The sequence below is a fragment of the Pseudophryne corroboree genome, chromosome 2 (assembly GCF_028390025.1).
Source record: "Pseudophryne corroboree isolate aPseCor3 chromosome 2, aPseCor3.hap2, whole genome shotgun sequence".
Classification (NCBI taxonomy): domain Eukaryota; kingdom Metazoa; phylum Chordata; class Amphibia; order Anura; family Myobatrachidae; genus Pseudophryne; species Pseudophryne corroboree.
In genome coordinates this window covers 204,560,903-204,576,109 of record NC_086445.1, presented here as the reverse complement: position 1 = coordinate 204,576,109, position 15,207 = coordinate 204,560,903, and the positions used below count along the sequence as shown (strand labels likewise).

Below are 15,207 nucleotides of genomic sequence, written 5' to 3'. Positions count from 1 at the left end.
TATGACAAGCAATAAAACTGCACTGGACTAGCAATACTAAGTAAAGCTAAATAGGGTTATAGATATATCAATGCACAGTAAAGACTGGACGTATATCACAGGGTATTTGTACTACATAACCCTGAAGTAATGGACTGTTTGTTAACTAACACTGTCAACAGACATGTAGAATACTTAAGTGTCCTGTAAAATGCATAGCGCTGATAATGCTGGTGGCTTTACAGAGGAGGCTTTGCCCATACAGTCCCAGGATCAGCTCAGCATGTGAAGATGGCGCCCAAACGCTGACAGGGAGTGAGGGAGACAGAGAGATGCAGCTCCAGGGCGGGAACATTTACTCTAAATGGCGCCCTGGGGCTACAGGTCAGAGCCTTGTCCCCTTGCTGGACTTCACCACCGGGTACTGTGGGCCATTGTAAAACGGTTTATAGGTAAACCAAACTGTGCCCCTGCCCTGGTGGTCTAGTGGGGTCCCTGTACTAACATAGCGACCATGCCAATGCACGCGGCCCACCTCCTAATGGCCACTCCGGATTGCAATTTCCAGCGGGTTGCACCTGGGGGTCCCTCTTACCTCCTCCCTAGATGCGGCCACGCGATCCCGGAAAGCTTCAGTGAGTGTGTGTGCCTGACCTGCCGAATCGGAGCCTCCGCTGTAAGTACCCAGCAACCAGGGACATGGGAGTATACAGCGCCGCTGGGGGAGGTGAGGGAGCTGCAGCAGGCACCAACTTACAAACTGAGCTCCTGTGCACGGAGGCGGGGTTATAGAGGAAGCGGCGCTGAGCATCTTGGGAGCAGTCAAAGCTTTTAGCCTGTTGGTGCCTCGGATCAAGATCCTACTCTACACCCCGATGTTATCGCTGTGGAACCCAGTGTACCCCGCTGCAGAAAGTGCAATATACAAAAGATAAATCTTAATTAAAATCGAGCAGTGGCTCCATCCAGGAGTATGCTGTTAATGATAGCTTCAGATCTTGTCTGCAGCAGGGAAGATCTGAAGATACGACAAGTGACCCGCAGGACCGCGCATCGGATCGTTAGTGAAAGGTACACAATTTGCCCTTTTACTAACGATTTATCGATCTGATGCGTCGAACTCGTGCAATCGTCCTGATGTGTACTCAGCATTAGGCTGGGTACACACTAGAACCCTGTGTACCCGGACTGTATGGCCAGCCACATATCATATCCGCGGTACACATCAGAACGATGTAATGAAACCTTGTTACATCCTTCATTACACTTCATGGAGCTGCATGCAATATCGTCCGGTTGGCTGTGCAGCATGGCTGACCAGAACATATCGCATGCGACCGCTGGAACGCGCAGATCAGGTGCACACACTGAACAATCCAGCCGATGTCGTCCTGATTCCAGGGTAAACTACATATCGGGCAGAAATCGCTCTAGTGTGTGCCTGGCCTTACTGCTCCTGTATATTATATCCTAGGTTAGTGGAATTCTCATGCTAATATTAAGGGGTCTATTTATGAAGCAGTGAAAAGTGTGGATAAGTGAGTCAGTGGAGAAGTTGCCCATCAGCAGCTAAGTATAATTTTATAGAATGCATTTTATAAATGTTAACTCAACACTGATTGGTTGCCATGGGCAACTTCTCCACTCTTTTCACTGCTTCATGAATAGACCCCTTTATGCTAGTGATTAGGATGGAAGCCATATTTGTTCATAGACTCCATTTTTAATTGACACCTGATAATCTGTTTCTAATTGTTTTCAGCTTAGAGCTGATACAGGAAAAAGTGCAAAGCGTTGTACTTTGTTTAGACCCATATTGTGAAGTTATGACCTTTATCTAAGATATATTTCATGGTAATTTCCTAGCAGAAATATAAATGTCAGCAGCTAGACATATAAGCTTCAAAGGGTATTTCTCAGTTTGCAGTATAGCAGGTGTGAAAACATAACCAGACTAATGTATGTCTCAAGCTTAGCAAAACCCCCCAGTTACCCCACTTAAAAACACATATAGGAATTTTAGATGTTACTAAGCATATTACATATAAGATAGGAATTTATTAACCAATAGGATTAGAGAATACATTAACCAATAAAATTAAAGGGGTTATTAACCAATAGGATTAAGCTTTGTGTAAGGAAACTACGACACTGTATGCAAATGTGTATTTCTTTATAACGTACTGCTTTCAAGAAATAAAGCTGCTTCTGCGATTTCCTACTTCACTCTCTTTATTTAACTGGTAACTGGCTGCAGCCATGAATAAACCTGATGCTGACCGATTGAGTGTGTGCTTGAGCTTGGATCAGTGAGGGGTACCTTTAACAATTTGGAGGCTTCCAATCCGAGATCCTCATCACCTGTTGAACAACAGACGGCTGGGTGGATGGTTCCTGGACTGAGACTCACAAAAAACATGCGCATGGTAAGTAGAGATATTTTATCTCCAGACTCTCATTCCTTTAACTATCCATCTGTTCCGTTGCCAGACAGGGATCGTGCATAACGGTTGGTCAGTAATCAGGTCGATTTTTTTTCTTCATTTTTCTTCTATTCTATTACTTATATGTGTTTATATGTGTAGGATATTGTAGAAAGACTTTAAAAATAAGTCAGAGTTATGAAACAAACATGTCCCCTTTGTAAGTGTGTAGTACTCTTAGTAAAAGCACACCACAATCAGAAATTTTATTTACATTATGGCCCTCATTCCGAGTTGTTCGCTCGCTAGCTGCTTTTAGCAGCATTGCACACGCTAGGCCGCCGCCCTCTGGGAGTGTATCTTAGCAAAGCAGAATTGCGAACGAAAGATTAGCAGATTTGCGAATAGAAAATTCTTAGCAGTTTCTGAGTAGCTCCAGACTTACTCCTACATTGCGATCAGTTCAGTCAGTTTCGTTCCTGGTTTGACGTCACAAACACACCCAGCGTTCGCCCAAACACTCCCCCGTTTCTTCAGACACTCCCGCGTTTTTCCCAGAAACACCAGCGTTTTTTCGCACACTCCCATAAAACTGCCAGTTTCCGCCCAGAAACACCCACTTCCTGTCAATCACACTCCGATCACCAGAACGATGAAAAATCCTCGTTATGCCGTGAGTAAAAAAACCTAACTTTTGAGTAAAATTTCTAAGCGCATGCGCTCTGCGAACTTTGCGCATGCGCAGTAAGCGACTAATCGCAATATAGCGAAACTCGGCAACGAACAAACAGCTCGGAATGAGACAATATTTGTAGTCCAGGAGAATCACCCTTAGTCTCTGAACCGTGGGAAGAGGGGCTTGACATTTGTATACTAATAGGTTGTAATTTTATTCCTAGAGTGAGAGACATTGGAAGGGATTGGACAGATGTATTATCTGAATTGGCAAACTCAGAACATCGTACTACACATAAGAGTTTAAGTTATAGTTACGGTAGAATATCATTGCCAAGAAAACATCTGACTTGCATATATTGTTAGTACCTCAACAAAGCACTTCCTGTCGCTTTAAAAATTATAGCGTACAGAGTTAAAGAAAAAAAAAAGAGGAACGGAAGTCATTTCAAACTTTTTTTCCTTTCCGTGATCTGCAAACAAAGACTGGTACGAGCAGTGAATGCAAGTTGAATGTCCTGTCAGGATTGTGTCTACATAGCTATCATACATAGGTTAGGAAAGGATATTCATTTCTTTTAAAATCCATAGTGTACACCGCAAAAGAAGGGGTTTGGGCAAAACCCAGATGATGTGCTCATATTGATGGGGTGTCATTTCATTCCAAAGGATAATGACATAGGTAAAGATTGGTTGCAAATCACCTCTGTTCCGGGGAACATTCCTCATAGTTATCTCTCGGAAGCTGGATCCAGGTTACTGATATTTCCCGGATTCTGAATACTTACTGAAAATCAAAGGGTATCGTTACTGGGCATGTCCAAATTGTCGACATTGTAACCCACCAGATAATACACTATGTCCAATTAGTCAAACACCTTGGTCCTATACATGTAAGCATGTAAAGAACCAAATGTTAGAAAATCTGTTAGATCTAAAAAGTCAATCAGTGACTGGTTGCCAGTGTTCAAAAAATAATAGACCTACTAAAAATACCTGAAGATGTGCATGCCCCAGACTAATACATTGGTAGACTAAAGATTGTACAGCATGTAAAGTGAAGAGACCAGGAATGTCTCCTAAGAAAAATTTAAGTATGGTCTCAAGTTTGGCATCTGCACCTCCAGCGTATAATTTACTTAAGGATTTGGTCCCTGCGGACTATATCCGGTGTGCACATAAGATACTGTCACACCTGGTGTAGCTGCTGACGGATCTAATCCAGCGCGCCCAGAGTTGCCCTGAACCCCTACATGGTATAAAAAATTCAGAACTGTTAACATAACAAGTTACAGAACTTCCTAATGTTAAACAATAATTTATGGAGTTCATTAAACATGTAAGGAAAGTAAAAATAATTTAAACCTAGAAATAGACTCCAAAAAGGGTTATGAGTTTTCTGGATCCTGCTTAGTGATGGACAATTGGACTCAGGTGGCATGGAAATGCAAACATAAATCCAGCTGGTGAGTAATCTATTATTTACTCCTCTTTGCCTTCCCATGTGGGCTGGTCTGGTCAGTCATTAGGTAAAACTTATTTGGGGTCCAACAGTCTCAGTTTCAGGCTGCTTTTGTCTCTGGAACTGCATGCTCATCAAATTGTGTAAAGAGATTATTCATAAATTGTGATCAGTGTGTTTGCACTTTTCTGTCATTTTGTGCCACAGAATAGAAAATATATAGTCTATGAAATACATTGGTAAATATGTATTAAATCAGTGGCTACAAATGACTTATAGACTTCAATGGAAGTGTGTGATATAATGTATTAGGTAAGTTCTAATGGTTTATCATCAAACTCCAGCCAACCCCTGTTTGGAGTTGGGAGAGTGCTGGCTCACTCTGTGTTCTATTTGTATATGTAAAATAGTATTCTCTTAATGTAAATAAAATTAGTGTAATTAAAAAAAATAGACAAAATATAAAGTTTTGGATAGTATAATAAAATGTGTTGTGAACAAATAAATATTGCCCCAGCCAATAGCAAAGGGCTGTCATAAAGCGAAAAATATGACATGTATTTGCATTAAAAAGATCTCCACAGTAAAATGAATGTCTCTGTCTGAAAAAGTAACAGTTTATAGGTAAATAATTAGGAACATGTTACAGATGTAAAAAATATTTTCTTTAATGTACAGCTAGTTACTGTTCCAGTGTGTAATGAAATGCCAGAAAATCAGGTAGTGTTTGGGTAACTATTACAAGGGGTGGGGCCAAGTAATGAGGCAAACTAGGTATGAGAAGTGGGCAAAACTGTAGTCATAGTCCATACCCCTAAGATAGAAGTCTGCCCTCATGATACAATTACATTTACATGGTATAAAATCAAGATTGTAACTGTAGAATTTAACAATGCATAAATGATACCTCTGAAAGATGTTAGGTGAACATACATTAACATTGCATCACTGCTGATGCTCGGCACATAATAGTAAAGGAGGTAGGTTTATTTTAGAAATATCTCTATGACGCAACTTACAACAGTTTAAGTCATTTCTAAAATTAATCATCTATTGTACAAAATACATTCCAAGGGCATCACAGAAAACTAAGTTTTATATGATGCCATCAAAAGGACAACAAGTGTAAGGTATTTTTAAATAGAACCCAAATGTCAACCATTACTGCTATTCCTATATGAAAAGAAATGTAAGGTACATAGAAATAAGTTACAATATGCACAAGACAAAGTACAATTTCTAAAACACTGCATTTCTGCTAATAGTAAGCATATCACTACAAAAAGGAGGAAATTCCTTTCAAAAGTTAAGCCTCCTCAGACACGTAAACAACTCCTATCCTTTTAGGTATAATTACAAGTTGCAGGAAAGGGATTGCAGGGTCATCACAAAAACGACAAGTTTTATATGATGACCAAATAGGACATAATGCTCAAGGCGTATTATAACTGACTCATGAGCGGCTATACACATTCTGTCAGTTCAAATCAAAACACCTATTAGCTGCTGGACTGACCAAATACTGTAAGAAGTAACATTGCTCACACCAGTCAATGTCACCATCAATCGCTGTACATCTTTGAACCCAGCTACGTTATTGACACTGGTTTCAAAAGAGGGGAAAGGTGAGGGGGGGGGGGGGGGGAGAGGAATTTCCTGCCCTTAGTGACAAGTGGGACAGTGTGAGTAATGATGAAATGGGAGACACAGAAGATCCATCAAATTTTTCTTTTTCCACACAAGACCTAGGATATGACTGTATAGAGTTGATGAACCTTGAAGCCGCAAGTACACAAGACATACAGGGGCATCCTCTACTAAATGCAAATTTACATTTATTTGTGGATGGCTCCAGGTACTATGTGGATGGAAAACCACTTACAGGTTTTGCAGTTACCACAGAAACAGACATCTTAATACAGAAACCCCTGCAACCAGGTAGTTCAGCTCAGGAGGCAGAACTGAGGGCACTGATTGCAGCCTGTATTTATACTGAAGGTCAAACAGTTAACATTTATACAGACTCAAGGTACTGCTTTGGTATTGCCCATGACTATGCGGTTATCTGGAAGAGCAGAGATTTTATAGGCTCTTCAGGAAAACCAATAAAACATGAAGACTGTATTAGGGCATTATTTGCTGCCTTTCAATTGCCAAAGAAATTAGTAGTCATAAAGGTCAAGGCACACACTAAAGAAAATACTGCAGAGGTTAGAGGAAATGCTTTAGCTGACTAGGTGGCAAAAGCCTCTGTCAGATACTCAGGTGATGTTAACGGTCACACCAGAGTCATTAAACGTACAGGTATTGTGCAAATTACAAGCACAGGCCTTAGGCAAGGAGAAAAAAGATTTGGAAAAATTAGGTGGGCGAATACACGGTGACAGATGGATGGTGGGAAACCGTCTCTGTTTACCACGCTCACTTTACCCAGTCTTAGCACAAATATTGCATGAAAAAACTCACCAATCAAGAGATGCAATGGCGAGGATTCTGAACCAGCATTGGGTAGCACCAGGTTTCACACAGGCAGCACAGGCTTATGTTGCAGGGTGTGTACCTTTTCTACCTTTCCTGGGCTATGTAAAGCACATAGCCCAGGAAAGGTAGAAAAGGTACCAGAAAAAAGTACCCTGTAAACCTGCTACCCCTTTCAGCGATTACAAATAGAACTTATCCAGTTACCCAAATGTTCTGGGTATGAAAATGTACTTGTGTGCAAAGATCTATTTTCAAATTGGGTCGAGGCTTGGCCTTGCAGGCCAGCAAACGCCAAAAGAGTTGCAAAGAAGTTAATGCAAGAAGTAATATGTAGATATGGAGTACCTTAATTTATTGAAAGCAACAGAGGTACCCATTTTACAGGAGAGATACTAGGCAAAATTTTATCAGATTTAGGTGTTACTCAGGCCTTTTACACTCCCTATAGGCAGAGTAGTAGACATGTAGAAAAACTTAACTATTACTCTAAAACTAAAGCTATTAAAATTGGTTATAGAAACAGGCAAAACATGGTTAGAATATTTACCCATTGCTTTGTTCTCACAAATACTTCAAGTGGAAAGCATGGGTTAATACCATATGAAAACTTGCTCGGTATTGTTGCTAGGACAGGCTGTTATTTTCCACAGCAACTGCAACATGAGCATGGTGACTTAACTTATTATGTAATGCATATACAACAGCAACTAACCAAATTGCATGGCAAAGTTTTTGATTCTATTCCAGATACCAACTGTTCCCAAGACTCACATGAACTAAAGCAAGGTGATTGGATGGTCACTAAGAAAAAGAAAGTCTCTTGAACCCAGATTCAAAGGACCGTTCTAAGCTCTATTGACTACCGCCACTTCAGTCACGTTGAGTGAAAGAGACTCGTGAATAGACGCATCTCATTGCAAGAAAGTGACAAAGGAAGTATTATCCAATCACGATACATAATCAAAATAATAAGAATTTACTTACCGATAATTCTATTTCTCATAGTCCGTAGTGGATGCTGGGGACTCCGTAAGGACCATGGGGAATAGCGGCTCCGCAGGAGACTGGGCACAAAAGTAAAAGCTTTAGGACTACCTGGTGTGCACTGGCTCCTCCCCCTATAACCCTCCTCCAAGCCTCAGTTAGGATACTGTGCCCGGACGAGCGTACACAATAAGGAAGGATATTGAATCCCGGGTAAGACTCATACCAGCCACACCAATCACACCGTACAACCTGTGATCTGAACCCAGTTAACAGCATGATAACAGAGGAGCCTCTGAAAAGATGGCTCACAACAATAATAACCCGATTTTTGTAACAATAACTATGTACAAGTATTGCAGACAATCCGCACTTGGGATGGGCGCCCAGCATCCACTACGGACTATGAGAAATAGAATTATCGGTAAGTAAATTCTTATTTTCTCTAACGTCCTAAGTGGATGCTGGGGACTCCGTAAGGACCATGGGGATTATACCAAAGCTCCCAAACGGGCGGGAGAGTGCGGATGACTCTGCAGCACCGAATGAGAGAACTCCAGGTCCTCCTCAGCCAGGGTATCAAATTTGTAGAATTTAGCAAACGTGTTTGCCCCTGACCAAGTAGTTGCTCGGCAAAGTTGTAAAGCCGAGACCCCTCGGGCAGCCGCCCAAGATGAGCCCACCTTCCTTGTGGAATGGGCATTTACAGATTTTGGCTGTGGCAGGCCTGCCACAGAATGTGCAAGCTGAATTGTACTACAAATCCAGCGAGCAATAGTCTGCTTAGAAGCAGGAGCACCCAGCTTGTTGGGTGCATACAGGATAACAGCGAGTCAGATTTCCTGACTCCAGCCGTCCTGGAAACATCTATTTTCAGGGCCCTGACAACGTCTAGCAACTTGGAGTCCTCCAAGTCCCTAGTAGCCGCAGGCACCACCATAGGTTGGTTCAGGTGAAACGCTGAAACCACCTTAGGGAGAAACTGAGGACAAGTCCTCAATTCCGCCCTGTCCGAATGGAAAATCAGATAAGGGCTTTTACAGGATAAAGCCGCCAATTCTGACGCGCGCCTGGCACAGGCCAGGGCCAACAGCATGACCACTTTCCATGTGAGATATTTTAACTCCACAGATTTAAGTGGTTCAAACCAATGTGACTTTTGGAACCCAAAAAACTACATTGAGATCCCAAGGTGCCACTGGAGGCACAAAAGGAGGCTGTATATGCAGTACCCCTTTTACAAACGTCTGAACTTCAGGGACTGAAGCTAGTTCTTTTTGGAAGAAAATTGACAGGGCCGAAATTTGAACCTTAATGGACCCCAATTTCAGGCCCATAGACACTCCTGTTTGCAGGAAATGTAGTAATCGACCCATTTGAATTTCCTCCGTCGGGCCTTACTGGCCTCGCACCACGCAACATATTTTCGCCAAATGCGGTGATAATGTTTTTCAGTTACATCCTTCCTGGCTTTGATCAGGATAGGGATGACTTCATCCGGAATGCCTTTTTCCTTCAGGATCCGGCGCTCAACCGCCATGCCGTCAAACGCAGTCGCGGTAAGTCCCGGAACAGACAGGGTCCTTGCTGGAGCAGGTCCCCTCTTAGAGGTAGAAGCCACGGATCCTCCGTGAGCATCTCTTGAAGTTCCGGTTACCAAGTCCTTCTTGGCCAATCCGGAGCCACTAATACAGTGCTTACTCCTCTCCATCTTATAATTCTCAGTACCTTGGGTATGAGATGGCAGAGGAGGGAACACATACACTGACTGGTACACCCATGGTGTTACCAGAGCGTCTACAGCTATTGCCTGAGGGTCCCTTGACCTGGCGCAATACCTGTCGAGTTTTTCCCAACGGTTTATAATCATGTGGAAGACTTCTGGGTGAAGTCCCCACTCTCCCGGGTGGAGGTCGTATCTGCTGAGGAAGTCTGCTTCCCAGTTGTCCACTCCCGGAATGTGCTGACAGTGCTATCACATGATTTTCCGCCCAGCGAAGAATCCTTGCAGCTTCTGCCATTGCCCTCCTGCTTCTTGTGCCACCCTGTCTGTTTACGTGGGTGACTGCCGTGATGTTGTCCGACTGGATCAACCCCGGCTGACCTTGAAGCAGAGGTCTTGCTAAGCTTAGAGCATTGTAAATGGCCCTTAGCTTCAGGATATTTATGTGAAGTGATGTCTCCAGGCTTGACCATAAGCCCTGGAAATTCCTTCCCTGTGTGACTGCCCCCCCAGCCTCGCAGGCTGGCATCCGTGGTCACCAGGACCCAGTCCTGAATGCCGAATCTGCGGCCCTCTAGAAGATGAGCACACTGCAACCACCACAGGAGAGACACCCTTGTCCTTGGTGACAGGGTTATCCGCTGATGCATCTGAAGATGCGACCCGGACCATTTGTCCAGCAGGTCCCACTGGAAAATTCTTTCGTGGAATCTGCCGAATGGGATTGCTTCGTAGGAAGCCACCATTTTTCCCAGAACCCTTTCATTGATGTACTGAGACTTGGCTCGGTTATAGGAGGTTCCCGACTAGCTCGGATAACTCCTTGACTTTCTCCTCCGGGAGAAACACCTTTTTCTGGACTGTGTCCAGGATCATCCCCTAGGAACAGAAGACGAGTCGTCGGAATCAGCTGCGATTTTGGAATATTGAGAATCCAATCGTGCTGCCGCAACACTACCTGAGATAGTGCTACACCGACCTCCAACTGTTCCCTGGATCTTACCCTTATCAGGGAATCGTCCAAGTAAGGGATAACTAAAATTCCCTTCCTTCGAAGAAGTATCATCATTTCGGCCATTACCTTGGTAAAGACCCGGGGTGCCGTGGACCATCCATACGGCAGCGTCTGAACTGATAGTGACAGTTCTGTACCACAAACCTGAGGTACCCTTGGTGAGAAAGGTAAATTGGGACATGAAGGTAAGCATCCTTGATGTCCCGAGACATCATGTAGTCCCCTTCTTCCAGGTTCGCAATCACTGCTCTGAGTGACTGAATCTTGAATTTGAACCTCCGTATGTAAGTGTTCAAGATTTTAGATTTAGAATCGGTCTCACCGAGCCGTCCGGCTTCGGTACCACCACAGTGTGGAATAATACCCCGTTCCCTGTTGCAGGAGGGGTACCTTGATTATCACCTGCTGGGAATACAGCTTGTGAATGGCTTCCAAAACTGCCTCCCTGTCAGAGGGAGACATCGGTAAAGCCGACTTTAGGAAACGGCGAGGGGGAGACGTCTCGAATTCCAATTTGTACCCCTGAGATATCCCTTGAAGGATCCAGGGATCTACTTGCGAGTGAGCCCACTGCGCGCTGAAATTCATTGAGACGGGCCCCCACCGTGCCTGATTCTGCTTGTAAAGCCCCAGCGTCATACTGAGGGCTTGGCAGAGGCGGGAGAGGGGTTCTGTTCCTGGGAACTGGCTGATTTCTGCAGCCTTTTTCCTCTCCCTCTGTCACGGGGCAGAAATGAGGAACCTTTTGCCCGCTTGCCCACGAAAAGACTGCGCCTGATAATACGGCGTCTTCTTATGTTGAGGCGACCTGGGGTACAAACGTGGATTTCCCAGCTGTTGCCGTGGCCACCAGGTCTGAAAGACCGACCCCAAATAACTCCTCCCTTTAATAAGGCAATACTTCCAAATGCCGTTTGGAATCCGCATCACCTGACCACTGTCGTGTCCATAACCCTCTACTGGCAGAAATGGACAACGCACTTAGACTTGATGCCAGTCGGCAAATATTCCGCTGTGCATCACGCATATATAGAAATGCATCTTTTAAATGTTCTATAGGCAATAATATACTGTCCCTATCTAGGGTATCAATATTTTCAGTCAGGGAATCCGACCACACCAACCCAGCACTGCACATCCAGGCTGAGGCGATTGCTGGTCGCAGTATAACACCAGTATGTGTGTAAATACATTTTAGGATACCCTCCTGCTTTCTATCAGCAGGATCCTTAAGGGCGGCCATCTCAGGAGAGGGTAGAGCCCTTGTTCTTACAAGTGTGTGAGCGCTTTATCCACCCTAGGGGATGTTTCCCAACACACCCTAACCTCTGGCGGGAAAGGATATAATGCCAATAACATTTTAGAAATTATCAGTTGTTATCGGGGGAAACCCACGCATCATCACACACCTCATTTAATTTCTCAGATTCAGGAAAACTACAGGTAGTTTTTCCTCACCGAAAATAATACCCCTTTTTGGTGGTACTCGTATTATCAGAAATGTGTAAAACATTTTTCATTGCCTCAATCATGTAACGTGTGGCCCTACTGGAAGTCACATTTGTCTCTTCACCGTCGACACTGGAGTCAGTATCCGTGTCGGCGTCTATATCTGCCATCTGAGGTAACGGGCGCTTTAGAGCCCCTGACGGCCTATGAGACGTCTGGACAGGCACAAGCTGAGTAGCCGGCTGTCTCATGTCAACCACTGTCTTTTATACAGAGCTGACACTGTCACGTAATTCCTTCCAACAGTTCATCCACTCAGGTGTCGACCCCCTAGGGGGTGACATCACTATTACAGGCAATCTGCTCCGTCTCCACATCATTTTTCTCCTCATACATGTCGACACAAACGTACCGACACACAGCACACACACAGGGAATGCTCTGATAGAGGACAGGACCCCACTAGCCCTTTGGGGAGACAGAGGGAGAGTTTGCCAGCACACACCAGAGCGCTATATATATATACAGGGATAACCTTATATAAGTGTTTTTCCCCTTATAGCTGCTGTATTTTAATACTGCGCCTAATTAGTGCCCCCCTCTCTTTTTTAACCCTTTCTGTAGTGTAGTGACTGCAGGGGAGAGCCAGGGAGCTTCCCTCCAACGGAGCTGTGAGGGAAAATGGCGCCAGTGTGCTGAGGAGATAGGCTCCGCCCCCTTCTCGGCGGCCTTATCTCCCGTTTTTCTGTGAATTCTGGCAGGGGTTAAATGCATCCATATAGCCCAGGAGCTATATGTGATGTATTTTTAGCCATCTAAGGTGTTTATATTGCGTCTCAGGGCGCCCCCCCCAGCGCCCTGCACCCTCAGTGACCGGAGTGTGAAGTGTGCTGAGAGCAATGGCGCACAGCTGCGGTGCTGTGCGCTACCTTATTGAAGACAGGACGTCTTCTGCCGCCGATTTTCCGGACCTCTTCAGTCTTCTGGCTCTGTAAGGGGGCCGGCGGCGCGGCTCTGGGACCCATCCATGGCTGGGCTTGTGATCGTCCCTCTGGAGCTAATGTCCAGTAGCCTAAGAAGCCCAATCCACTCTGCACGCAGGTGAGTTCGCTTCTTCTCCCCTTAGTCCCTCGGTGCAGTGAGCCTGTTGCCAGCAGGTCTCACTGAAAATAAAAAACCTAAAACTAAACTTTTCACTAAGCAGCTCAGGAGAGCCACCTAGTGTGCACCCTTCTCGTTCGGGCACAAAAATCTAACTGAGGCTTGGAGGAGGGTCATAGGGGGAGGAGCCAGTGCACACCAGGTAGTCCTAAAGCTTTTACTTTTGTGCCCAGTCTCCTGCGGAGCCGCTATTCCCCATGGTCCTTACGGAGTCCCCAGCATCCACTTAGGACGTTAGAGAAATATAGATACAATTTAATAGGCCCCAGGCCATATAATGGTCTGTGGGATGTATAATGTGTTACTCAGTTCTTCTTGTTAGCATGGTTATTCTTATATAAACAGTAATGATTAACCCTTACTTATATGAGGAGTCAAGTGACAGTGCAATGATCAGTAACTATACTAAAAATAACAGAACAAAAGGTAATATATATATATATACACACACACACACACACACACACACACAACTAACTACCCTTACTCCACCTGAAATATCTACACATAGGGTGTCAACAATTACCCAGGTAAAGACAAATATGGCTTCCATCTTTATCAACTTTCCCTCTTTGTTTCTAATTTTTACCTCTAATCTACCCTTCCTTTACCTGGTCATTGATTCTATAGGGACACCTACTTCCACGTCCTGAGCGCCCTTATGGTACACTAGACGTGAAAGTAGGTGTCCCTATAGAATCAATGACCAGATAAAGGAAGGGTAGATTAGAGGTAAAAATTAGAAACAAAGAGGGGAAGTTAATAAAGATGGAAGCCATATTTGTTCATAGACTCCATTTTTAATTGACATCTGATAATCTGTTTCTAATTGTTTTCAGCTTAGAGCTGATACAGGAAAAAGTGCAAAGCGTTGTACTTTGTTTAGACCCATACTGTGAAGTTATGACCTTTTATCTAAGATATATTTCATGGTCATTTCCTAGCAGAAATATGTCAGCAGCTAGACATGTAAGCTTCAAAGGGTATTTGTCAGTTTGCGGTACAGCAGGTGTGAAAACATAACCAGACTAATGTATGTCTCAAGCTTAACAAAACCCCCCAGTTACCCCACTTAAAAGCACATATAGCAATTTTAGACATTACTAAGCATATTATGTATAAGATAGGAGTTTATTAACAAACAGGATTATAGAATACATTAACCAATAAAATTAAAGGGGTTATTAACCAATAGGATTAAGCTTTGTGTAAGGAAACTATGACACTGTATGCAAATGTGTATTTCTTTATGACGTACTGCTTTCAGGAAATAAAGCTGCTTCTGCTATTTCCTACTTCACTCTCTTTATTTAACTGGTAACTGGCTGCAGCCATGAATGAACCTGATGCTGACCGATTGAGTGTGTGCTTGAGCTTGGATCAGCGAGGGGTACCCTGTCCTGGGGTTACCTTTAACACTAGCATGTGATCACAGCATTATTAATGTCATTAACACGTTAGATAACTTAATAGATTTGATTAAATTCCCTACATGTAACTTAAAGTGATACACAACTATTTGATTTATAGCTGCTCTGTGTTCCTATAACCAATACTGTAGCGAAATATGAAGGAGGAAATGCTTCAAGTTTTTTAAAGAATAGACAAGCAGAGGTGGCCCACATTGAATGTAATTGTTTGTACTTGGTTGCTATGGCCAACTTCTCTACTTTTTAGTACTGTATACTTGATATCTCGCCCATTGTCCTACGAAGGTAGTTGCTTGGTGTGCACTCTGCATCTTCAAAATCTCTGCAATTGATTTACAGTAACTCTGTTACAGTCACAATATGGTCTGTGTTTCTGTTCATGTGATAGCTGCCCTGTATGCTATGTCTCCATAATCACTGTGATG

The 15,207-nt window shown here is 43.7% G+C and overlaps 1 protein-coding gene across 1 annotated transcript in view; it reads right to left on the bottom strand.

Moving 5' to 3' along the window:
* Positions 1–15,207, bottom strand: part of LOC135008994 (E3 ubiquitin-protein ligase TRIM41-like) — a 260,594-nt gene that overhangs the window by 76,040 nt on the left and 169,347 nt on the right. The window lies entirely within an intron of this gene.